Below are 11925 nucleotides of genomic sequence, written 5' to 3'. Positions count from 1 at the left end.
TGGGCGTAATTGTTACAGTGAAAACACAACTGAAGGACAAGGTCATCACATAACAAAGCTTGATCAGATTATGCTCAATGGGAAGAAAACGCAGATATTGCTCTTGTCTGCTCAGCCCTCCTAATATATATGTAGTGTCCTATGTGGGTGGGATTTGTACTCTTTTCCTGTCTTGGTTGTGAAGGTGGTTTGGGATCTTGTAAGTTTGGAAAGGAAGATATCACCACAAGCAAACTAATCTGGAGATACAGTGATCGATAATGTACTTTGACACTATTGAAAAACAATTGTACATGCTTATGGATTTCTTTTATACTAAGGTTGGAGCCTGCTGTTTAATGACAAACCCTTGTATAGTTGTATCAACTATTCTTTTTTACATAATTTTTTTGTTGGGGTTACTAGGATTGTTATTACTTACCTTTGATGGTCAGAATATTGCAGGTCTAAACTGTTCGTCATAATTCAAGAGACAATTTTATAGTTTTTTAGTTTGAGGATTTTGTAGTTTCTATTACTTAAAGTTTAAGGGAAGGATTTTGTTACATGGACTTGTCTATGCACTGCCTGAGAGTTTTGTTGCTAAAGGTGGAATTACTATAAAGAAATTTTGTGGTAGATGTGCTCAACTTCAATGATGTATGACTGAGATTCCTTGGAATTCTGCCAGTATCCTATCCGATTGTTATTGTTATAGTGTGCTCTACCTTTTCTTTTGTTGTTCAATGTCATATAGATTTTGTTGCGAACAGGCCCAGCCAGCCCCAAAGCCCGACTCAGCCCGCCCGGCCCAGCCCAATGCCCAGCCTACTTTTATTGAAAGCTTTTGCAGCTGGGAGTGGGAGTGTACAAGGCAGAGCTGGCACCGACATTTTTCATGAGTGCTTTGCCGTTATATCAGTGAGGTTATAAAGTGATGTACCAATGTATAAGATGGCACTTATGCACAGAGTCCAATACCATATATTAATGCAGCTTGAATTCAAGGGACAAGGAGAGGGGAAGGGCACTTCGATTCTTATGAATGCAGTGAGATATAGGACTGCACAACGAGTCGAGCTACTCAAACTCGACTTGTTTAAGCTCGACTCGAAAGTTAAATGAGCTGCTTCATTAGTTAAACGAGTCGAGCTCGAGTTTACGAGTCAACTCGTTTAAGTAATCGAGTCGAGCTCGAGTTCACTGAACTCGACTCGTTAAAGCTAGACTCGGCTCGATTAACATATCGGTTTTAAAAAAACCGGTTCAGCTGTCTCGCAGGAAAAAGGTTTAGGGTTTCTCTTTTCCTTCCCTTTCTTTTTTTCGTTCCCTTTCTCTCTGACGCCGACTCTCCCTCTCTGAGCTCTCTTGCCTTTCGGTCTCCGTCTCTCCTACTTCTCTTGTTCTCTTCTCCGGCGAATCTCCGCCTGTGCTCTGCGCTTCTCCGGCGAATCTTCGCATGCGCTCTTCTCCGACGCCGACTCTCCCTCTCTCGCCTCTCGGTCTCCGTCTCTTCTACTTCTCGTTCTCTTCTCCGGCGAATCTCCGTTGGTGGTGGACTTGCTGGCTGCTGCATACTGGAAGGCCGATTGCAGTTGCCTGAGGACAACCCACTGCTTTATCCAACAGCCAGAGCCAAAGGTTCTTCGAATCCAAGTAGGTTTGTTCAGTTCTGCCTTGGTACCTGTGAAGCGCACACATGAACATACTCTCGATTCAATTATTGAACATGCTAGATATCTTCACGAAGCATGATAGATAGATCAGTTGATCTTCTTTCGAATGTGATATTTCATCTTGTGTTTTTCGTATGTGAGTCTGAAATGGACAAAGGATAGAGTCGAATTCATCCGACCCTTACTCGACTAGGGAAACAGATACCCCTATCGAGGATACTAGTCTAGGGTCTGTTGAAGGGTTTCAATTTTTCTGTTTTCATTGAGAAGGAAAATAACCCCTGAGGGCCTGATCTTTGTGTCGGCAAAGTCTCTTCTGGCTGTGTGTTTTTTGCATCTGAATCTGAGAGAGATAGAGAACAGAGTCGACCTTTAGTTGAAGGTTCTAGTTGAACATAATCGGTATGGATGAGGGGGAGAAATACCCCTGTCGAGGATTCTATTGAAGAGTTTCTAAAGAAAGATCAAAATAAACAACAGAATGCCTTCAAGGGTCTGGTTGCATAGCACGCTCTGAGAGGGAGATTACCTGCGTTATCCTCTGTCATCGTTGCTCTCGGCCTCCTTCATTTTCTTTTTACCCTTCTGTTCGATGGTCGGTTTTTTTTTTTCAGTACCATTTGGGTACAGTACAGACTGTACAGTAAACGATTAGAGGGTGACTCTGTCCGTGGGGATTAATGGGGATGATTCCTTCTTCCTTGGCCTTTCACGAAGTCTTCTCCTCCTCCGTATAAGTTTGTGTTGCTGTTGTGAGTGGAAGGAGGATGGAACCCCATTGCTAAACGATCACCTTCTAAGAGAGATACAACGAACAAGAGAACTAATGAATGTAACATAAATTTATTTTGTTTTCCATGTAACATAGGTTTCTTTGTTTTCCAGTGTAATTGAATGTAACATAAATTTATTTTGTTTTCCATGTAACATAGGTTTATTTTGTTTTCCATTGATAAATGATCATTGTGTAGTGTTTTGGAAAAGGTTGCAGCATATTTATGATAGATTTGTGTTTCTGCTCTGCCTTTATTTTCTTCCATTCTTCAGCATTTTGACAGTTTTTTTTCATGTTAGTTGAATATATTATAATCCTTTGCCTTGCACTTTCCCTGTAAAAGGAGTGATTGAAGATCCATGTACAGATTTGCACTAAAGCTTCATATGTTATTTAAAACTAATTTTGTTGAATGCCATTTGCAGCTTAAACCACTATAATGTGACAACCTAAGCAACAACGTTTACTGCTCATAGCACATTAGTTTAATTTCTTAATAAGTAGTCCTCTGGTCCTTTTAAACTTTCTTCAATGAAGCTTCATATGCTTTTTCCTTTGTTCCCGCTTAGAGCAGATCAAGCATCATAGGGAGTATCTGCATATAACACCTATTACAGTTGGCATGTGTTTCTCAAAGGCACTTATTTGGAAGCATCTCGTGGTTTCACTTGATTGCTGCTCGTAATAGCTACCAAGGAGATTCCCCAAGTGTATTTCCCTTCTAGATGCTATTCATTATACAACTTCTGTGGCAATCTTGGTACAAGGACGCATTTGAAAGGAGCCATATGTGCACAGGTGGGATCTGAAACTGTATTGGTCTTCGGGTTTGTTTCTACAACTATTTGAACAAAATATGTCAATGACAAATTGTTGATTTGTTGCCTTTTAGGACTCTAACCTGTATAGCATGGATAATGATAAAAAGTCCACTTCTAATGTTGTTTTTAGTTTACATTTGTGTGCAAAACTCCTAAAGATATGAGGTTATCCTCAACCTCCTTAAGTACATAGTATTCGTCTGATTATCGTTTATTCCCAAAGTCATTTCGTCCATTCGCCGTGGCTGCCTACCATTAAAAAGAAACTATTCTTGAAAAACTAGAAATGAGTAATATTAAACGAGCTCACGACTTCGAGCCTCTCGAGCTCAACAAGTTAGGATGCAACTAAAAGAGCTTAATCGAGCCGAGCTCGAGCTCGACCATTGACTATCGAGTCGAGTTCGAGCCAGGATAGTCGAGTTATAATCGAGTCGAGTCGAGCTCGTGTCTTATTTAGTTGAGCCGAGTTCGAGCTGACCGAGCTCGGGCTCGACTCGGCTCGTGTTCAGCCCTAGTGAGATACGACACTCTTCTCATTCACCTGAAAAATTTTGGTGGTTAGGGGAACAAATTAGTTTCAAATTTCACTCATCGATGAAGCAATAAAGGAAAATGTTTCTTTCTTAGAGATACCTACAAAAGTTAAGAAATCATTTGCATAAACAATTAAGAATCTGAAATAAAAAAATTAGTCAATTTTAAAAATTGTGGCACGTAAAGGTGGAAATAATTTAAAAATCTAATATATGTACCTTAATAAAGAAAAAAAAAAAGCATATGAGGACCAGGTGACTTAATACTTACAGCGCTTTTGGATATAAGAGGCAAAAACGTAACTTTATTCATGTTTTATTTATCTATTCTGAGTTGGGTTCTGACATGCGTTTCCAATTTCTATACATCGTTTAAATGGTCACAGATCTAAGTCTGGGGTGGTTCAGTTTCATGTGAATTACGGCCGATAACAAAAAGTTGTTTTTTCCACACAAAAAAAAGAAAAGCAGATCAGGAAAAAAAATCGAAAGAAATAAAATTAAGGCATGATTATTCATTCCAGGAGAAAGACAGAAATATTTCGTAATTATTAAGATAGTATTTTCAAAGTATGAACGTTATTATTAACTTTCTTTTATTATTTATTTGTGAATAAAAATATAAAATTTTAATTAATACGATTTCAATTTTGATTCAATTCAGTCGATTTGCTGAATTATAAGCTCACTGATTCAAGTTCGAAAACAATTTTTACAACATTGGATGGAACGACTAAGAAATACATTACGTAATGCTGCAAATAACAAATAACTGATCAAATAACGCAAATATTTTGAGACGTTGAAAATTTTGCTCTTAAAAAAAAAAACTGCTCAATATTTTTCAAAACCAATGTCTTTCAAAGCTACATTTTTAGTAAAAAAATATAAATACATTTAATAAAATGAAATACCCCACACTCAAGGGGTCCAAGATTCTAATATTGTGGACATTGTCACACTTTTATGTGTTTGTTGTCAATAGTGCTAAACATGACATTTAAGTTGAATGATGTATTGTATGTTTAGACAACTTAAAAAAAATGTATGTTTAGACAACTTAAAAAAAAAAGGTAGAACCTCAACTATAAGGTTGCTTGAGAGTACACTCTTTCAGAAGTTTTTATATTTTAAGAGGCACTCATGTGAATAAAAAAAGCATGTAATTGGTGGCAACAAGAGCTTTTTAGAGAGAGAGAGAGAGAATTGTCTCACACTAAAATCCACTAGCTAGCAATGAGCATGGACATTTTGTTGGTATTGTTTGCAATTGTGACCCTTTTCTCTGTCATGGTGTTGCTCTTAGTTAGGGGGCTTGACGTTTTCCACACAAGGACACTAGACCCATATATGATAAGGCTGAGCACTGGGTTGGGCCTCCGCTGGGTGCCCGGTACTCGGCCCGACTGGGGCCTGAGCCTTGGCCCGGGAAAAAGGGATCATATCGGGCCAGTCAGGGTGGGCCCAATAATTGGTTTTTAAATTTTTTATTAATATATATATAATATTTTATTACAATTAATTATATTTATATATTATTTTATATTTAAAAATATATTTTTAAATTTAATTGGGCAGGGCTTGTGCTCGGATTTTCCAAGTTGAGCTGAGTCCGAGCCCAGTTTTTGAATGTCGGGCCGGCCCGGGCCCAACTCTATCCGGCTGACCCGATGCTCAAACTTAATATATGGGCTGCATCAGTGGACTTTTGATAAGTAGTGTCATAACAACCGGCTTCTAAACCGAATCGATGAGGCTGCCAATTCAAGGAATCGGATTCAGGCGACTTGGCTGACAATATTTAAAAGTTGATTTTTCAAGAAATAAATGAAGAAATGTATAAAGATAATTACAAATACAGAAAATTAGTGAAAACTTTACAGGTGGTCATTCGTGAATCTGCAACAAAATCGAATCGGTTTTCCATAAGCTCGATACAAGTCAGCTAATTCAGTAAAGATGCATCCAGACCCACCTAAATGGCTGGCAGTCTTGTTTCAGTTTCCCCACTACATTGACTCAGGCGTCAGGCATATCGAACCTAAAGCTAAAGAAGTGTTCAAATTGGTGATAGTCAAAGGTGTTTGCTGAGCAACTCTGGTTCCGCCAGTTTAGGATCCTTAAGCAAATGGTTGCTGCGCCGATCTGGTGGGAGAGATGCCAAGTCAAGTGGTCCGGTCCATGGCAGGGTTCACTGCCACCAGAAAGGAAAAAAAAAAAAGAAAAAAGAAAAAAAAAGTGTCCAGTGGGGTTGGATAGGGTCATAGGCCATATTTGATAAGTTGCTTTAAAAGTTGTGCCACTCAAGTAGGGCTGCACAAGAAGTCAAACCAGCTTGAGCTCATTTAAAACTCTCCCTTGTCAAACTCCTCCTGAACAAGTTGTAGTTCAAATTTATGGTCCAAATGTTAAACGAATCAAGTTCGAGTTGTAAGAACTGATTAGAGCTTAACTACATTGTAGAAATATAATGAAACAATAGTTAAACGAGTAGCAACCAAATGAGTAAAACGAGTTGACGAGTTAAAAGAAATGCTAAACGAGTTGACGAGTTAAAAGAAATGCTTAACAAAAACGAGTTAAACAAGTTAAATGAGTTGAGATCGTGCTCGAGCCTGTTCTATGGAGCACGATTCAGCTCGTGTGCAGCCGTACATGTAAGATCTTCATTTTAACCAAACAGGGGATCTCAATACATGGATCTTAAATTCATACGATATATTAAAGGCCACGGATTTAAGGTCAGCTTTAGGCAAGACCCAATTAAATTTACATGTCTGAGATCCATGTTGATATGAGTTCACCCTGAATCTCATGTCTGCAGTAAACAAACCCAAGCGGAGGAGAATTCGGATTGAAATGTTTGAAACACCAGACCAAGTTATTAAGGTTGCATTCGATAACGCCTTGAAAAATGATTTTTGCGGAAATCTGATTTTGGAACATGTTTGGATGACAACTTGGAACGGGTTTTCAGTCCAACCAAACACACCAAAAACAACATTTTGGAAGCAAAATAACAATTTTTTTTTTCCTGCTTCAATATGCCATTTTCGGACATCCAAACGCGCTGTAAATTTTTTACAAGTGATTGGATTGATTCAAATATCAGATGGAATCACATAACTTTTTGAATCAGTGTGCGTATTCCGCTCCTTATATAAGTCCGACCAACCGAATTCCGAATACAAACTGTTGGCGTTGTCCGAATCTTCTCGTCAAGCAATAACAACTGATGAGGATTTAAAGGAGGAAAGTGGCCTATTAGCTCAGTTGGTTAGAGCGTTGTGCTAATAACGCGAAGGTCGCAGGTTCGAGACCTGCATGGGCCACTCATTTACGTTTTCCGTCTGCTATTTTTCGTACTGTAACAAGAGGCTTTTACTTCTACAAACTTTTGTATGCCTGACTATATTGCTCAAGTAGCACTCTAATAAAGAATGAAATGTGATTGGTGGGGCCTTTCTCTCTTGTTCTTCATTTAAATTTTAGATTTCCCAAAATGATCCTTCTACTTTAGCACGATCATTAATAATGCCTATTAATTTAAACAAACCTCTAGATGTAAATTTGGGTCCAAATCCTAGGTTCAATTTCAAAACAGATCTATAAAACCATATCCAAATCCAAATTACAGCTCTAGATCCAAATTCAGGGCCAAATCCTTGGTTCAATTTCAAAATCGATCCCTAGATCTATATCTAAATCCAAATTACAGCTCTAGATCCAAAACAAATCCCATACTTAGATTCAAATCCAAATTCTGGTTCTACATCCAAAACAGACCCCTAGATCCATATTCAAATGCAAATTCTCAGCCAGATCCAAAATAGAATTTCAAATCCAAATCTCAATTCTAGACATTGCTCCATTGTGCAGTCCACCCTCCAATCAACCCATTTTTGGACAATTTGACCTTATCAGTGTTTTTAAGCATATTTTGAGTCAAGAGTGACTAGTTGATGGCTAATTTCATTAAGAAAGATCATAATCCTTTGAGTCTTCTTCTATTATAAATGTCATTTTCACTTTTCTCATTTAACATCAATCCATCATCTTTTTGAGCTTTCTCTCTCCTCTTTTAACTTCATTGTCTTCTTCTTCAATTTTTTTTTTTTTTTTTGTTTGGCTCTCTTGATTTTCAATATCAAGCTTATGTTTTCAATGAGAGGACCTCGTAGGTGCTCCTTTTGGACTTGTATGGGTCGTCTTCAACGAGCTGGAGCCATCCTCTATGAGCCTTGGAATCCATCATAACAAGGAATATAGACTTCATTTCTAGCCACTCCTTGTCTCTTTTTCTACTTATTTTTCTCTCTTTTTTAATGTCTATTTCATTATCTTTTATTGTATTTCTCTTTCTATTTTACGCCAAGCCGAGGAAGGTCTAGAGTCTTTCCGAAGATAAGGATCTACCGTGATGCTCCCGTAGCATGACCAAGGCAGGGATTCTCCTCATTCTTTATTTTGACTAAGATCTTTCTCCTTCATTTTTAACATATGTTTTTATCATTTTAACTTGTTTCTCCTTTTCTTTTAACTCGCTTATCTCTCTCTTAACTTGTTTTTTTCTCATTGTTAGCTTTTCTATCGTTTATTTGAACTTTTTTATCTTTATTTTTATGTCAAGCCAATGAATACCTAGAGATCTCTTTGTTGTTAATGATCTTCCTTAATATTTGGGGAGCACGACCAAGGCAAGTGTAGCTTTTTAATCTCTTTCCTATGTTTTAAACATGGTTTCATCTCTCTTTAAAAAATATTGTTTTCTCTCCTCTTAATTTATCTTCTTTCTTCTCGGACCTTTATGCATATTTCTCTCTCTCTTTTTCTCTCAACATTTCTCTTTTTTTCATCTCTCTCTTTCAAAGTTATTTTTCTTACATTTTTAACTTGTTTCTCTTTCATTTTAATTTTTATGTCTCTCATTTGAACATCTCTCCTTTTATTTCTTTCTCTCTTTTAATCTGTCATTTTTATTCTTCTCTTTTTATTTCTCTCTTTTTTATTTCTCTCTCTTTTTAATTCTTTCTCTTTCAAATTTCTCTCTTTCTCTCCCTTCTTTAAATCTTAGTTTCTCTTTTACATATCTTTTCATTTCCCTCTATATTTCTCTCATTCTCTTTTTTAATTTCTCTCTATATGTTCTCTATTTCTCCTCATATTTTTATTTTTATCTCTCTATGTTGATGTTTTGATTGTTTGTGGACATGTCTAACTGTCCAACTGAGTAAATATTTAAATACACTTGATGTGCATGCTAATTTGCATTGACCATATTATTTTGATCTTTCAAATCACAAATTTATTCTCCACCATTTTTCAATCTTTCAATTTTTTTCTACTCTTCCATGGCCTACCTATATTTTCCAAAAAAGCCATTGAGCGAATTGATAAATGAGATTTACCTTTATCCATTTCTAATAAATTTTGCTTTTTTGTTACTTTATAGATGTATCTGAAGTTTGGAATTGTTATCTCTTGCATATAGAATTTAAGAAACATATATACATAATCACTTATGAGATTCACAAATGCTCACAAACACGTATCTAAGAAACTTAAGTAAGACAATATCAAACTCTAATGAGATAACAATCTAATTATGGCAAAATCTTGAAACTTACTTAAGATTTAAGGAAAAGAGTTATATAAATTATAGTATTTTCTTGTTTCAAAAATCAAATTTTTACTCTTTTTCACTATAATTTTGATTTTTAAAACTCTTTCAATATTGTAAAGTCTATTCTTTATGGCCCTATGATGAATTGAACTATGGTCATTGCCCATCTAATTCAAAATCTTATTCTAAAAAAAAAAAAAAAAATTGAAAAAGTTGTTTCTACAAAGCATGACAAACTGAAGCCACGTTTTTTTAAAACAAGCAATTTACAAATATGTTTTCAATCATATTTCTTTAAATAAGTTGAAAACTTTGAGTTCTGATGACAATATTTGAGAAACTCAAATGATTTCAAAAGTATATATCTTGGAGTAATTTATTAATTAAACTATTTCTACATTCCAATCTCAACTTTCTAAAGTTGCTATCATTTGGAGTTCATTAAATACCTTTAACACCATAGTCCTAAACCTAAGGCACAATATTTTTAACCAAGTCTAATTTAATCTCTTTAAAATTTGTTTCAATACCTTAAAAAATTTTCTTAACTTGAGCACACATGCATATGCATACAAGGTTTTAAGATAACATTTTAAAATATTGAAATGTGCAAAACAAAATGTTAGTTCTTGGTTTGGTTACCCACAACAAATAAATTAGGAATGACCGGACCTCGTACCGATAGGTGAGTCCATTTCTCTCTCTTTTAACAACAAAAACTTGATTTTTTTGCACTACTCCGAAAACCAAAATTAATTTTGAGATGCAAACAAACATTCTGCTATACTATTTTGGTGATGAGGCAAATAGTATTAGAATCAACTTGGTTATTATGCTGGCCAAACAAGAGTTTTCATATACTAGTATATAAATATAGAAACATGGGCAAAACGAGGCTCTTTGCTGCGTTTAGTTCAACCTCAAGAAGACTGATTAATCATAATCACATTGCCAGCATCAAAGAAGATCTCAGCATGGCAAACTTGTGATTCTGTTTTTTTTTTCCTGGAAAAATCTCAGTTGAAAAGGAGGAATATATATAGTGGCATAACATAGAAACAAAATAGAAAATCAACACTTTTTCTATATTCTTGATATCATGATAAAATGCCATTATGAACACATCATGATTCCCTCAACATTTTGTTTGAAAGTCCCATGAAAAGATCTAAATAGCAATTTCAGAAAATAACTTGAATGTGATGCCATACTGCCATCTAGTTATGGCTTTCATTTATTGCCAGTCAAAATTTCGTTGGACTTACTAGCAGAGAAGTCTCTACATTTGATTACAGTACTAAGACACATAGATTGTGAAATCTATTGCTGCATACTATGAAAAATATATTATATTATTTCAATAAGATTATTACATTTAAAAAAATGGTCAGACCATTATATTTGTTTGTGGACAGCGATTCCATCAACAAATTTGCCATTCTCATAAAAGAGGGCAGTAGTTGTCCTACTACCCACTGGTTCAAGTTCAGCTTCACACCCTCCTAGTAGCTCAAAAGAGATTTTGCTGCCCAAAGGCACCAACTTCCCCAACTTTAAGTTTTGATGTTAGGACAAATCCAACTGACCTACAGCAGGTTTGTTAGCAGTCAACCAATGGATCATCAACAAAATAATTATGTCCATGTCAACAGCAATTGATTGTTGATTGAAAAAGTTATGGAGACTTGCACATAGACTTTAGCATTGTTTGCACGAAGCTGGTTATATACGCTGCCTCCATGTATGTAATTTTGTGCTGTTTCAATGTTTTAAGTTGTGGTTGGTCCATTAAGTGAACATGGTCGAGCCTTCTTGAGTCTCTTTTCTGTTTTTTGAGCTTCATGTAGGCTCAAGCTTCTCACGTTTTCAAATATCCAAGTTGTGACACGAGTTCAAGTTCATTAGGCAGTGCCTATAAAGACAGCCAGTTAGTAAAAGGAAATGAGAGACAGACCTTTGACCTTATTTTTCTGCTTTTAGGGTAAGCAAGTTGGGCTTAGGGCAAATGGAGACGACCATCGTGTACTGAATTCTCCAGTCGCACCAACTCTTTAGTTCAAAGAAAAATAGACAGTTTCAATGATAGTAAGGTGGCATGTTTGAAAAGTTGTTTGAAAGGTTCGGGAATGAGACCATGGAATCCGCAAGCCTGAGATAAGTCAGCTCAGTCAGCTGCAGGCAATCTCCCACAGCTAATTAAATCGACGCTGAGATCAAGATAGCAGAGGCGGCGAAGCTCGAATAAGGAAGGGTCTAGCTCACTTACCTCCAGGTCGAAATCATAGAAATGGAGGCTAGAGACCATGCCATAGCTGTGGTCGTAAGAAACTCTCTCCCACATACAACAATGAGATTCATTCTGCCATGTAGGTACGCGTCTTTTGAATTTAACTGCATTTGGTCAGTAACAGAGCTACATATAGGCCAGCAACAAATTTTTTATTTATTTTTATATATTTTTACATAGATGTCTTATAATTATTTACTTATTTATATATGTTGTGCCCTTTGAAAA

At 36.2% G+C, this 11925-nt stretch overlaps 1 long non-coding RNA gene and 1 other non-coding gene across 2 annotated transcripts; both read left to right on the top strand.

The window, feature by feature from the left end:
* The first annotated feature begins 1286 nt into the window (after positions 1-1286).
* LOC116249512 (uncharacterized) lies at positions 1287-3385 on the top strand. Its single transcript, XR_004171207.2, has 2 exons — positions 1287-1635; positions 3005-3385. It is a non-coding gene; the product is annotated as an uncharacterized LOC116249512 (long non-coding RNA).
* Positions 3386-7045: 3660 nt separating this feature from the next.
* TRNAI-AAU (transfer RNA isoleucine (anticodon AAU)) lies at positions 7046-7119 on the top strand. The gene has a single exon. It is a non-coding gene; the product is annotated as a tRNA-Ile (tRNA).
* The last annotated feature ends 4806 nt before the right edge of the window (positions 7120-11925 follow it).

Source organism: Nymphaea colorata, chromosome 3, assembly GCF_008831285.2.
Source record: "Nymphaea colorata isolate Beijing-Zhang1983 chromosome 3, ASM883128v2, whole genome shotgun sequence".
Taxonomy (NCBI): Eukaryota; Viridiplantae; Streptophyta; class Magnoliopsida; order Nymphaeales; family Nymphaeaceae; genus Nymphaea; species Nymphaea colorata.
The sequence above is the reverse complement of the archived record's forward strand: the minus strand, read 5'-3'. Positions and strand labels throughout refer to the sequence as shown.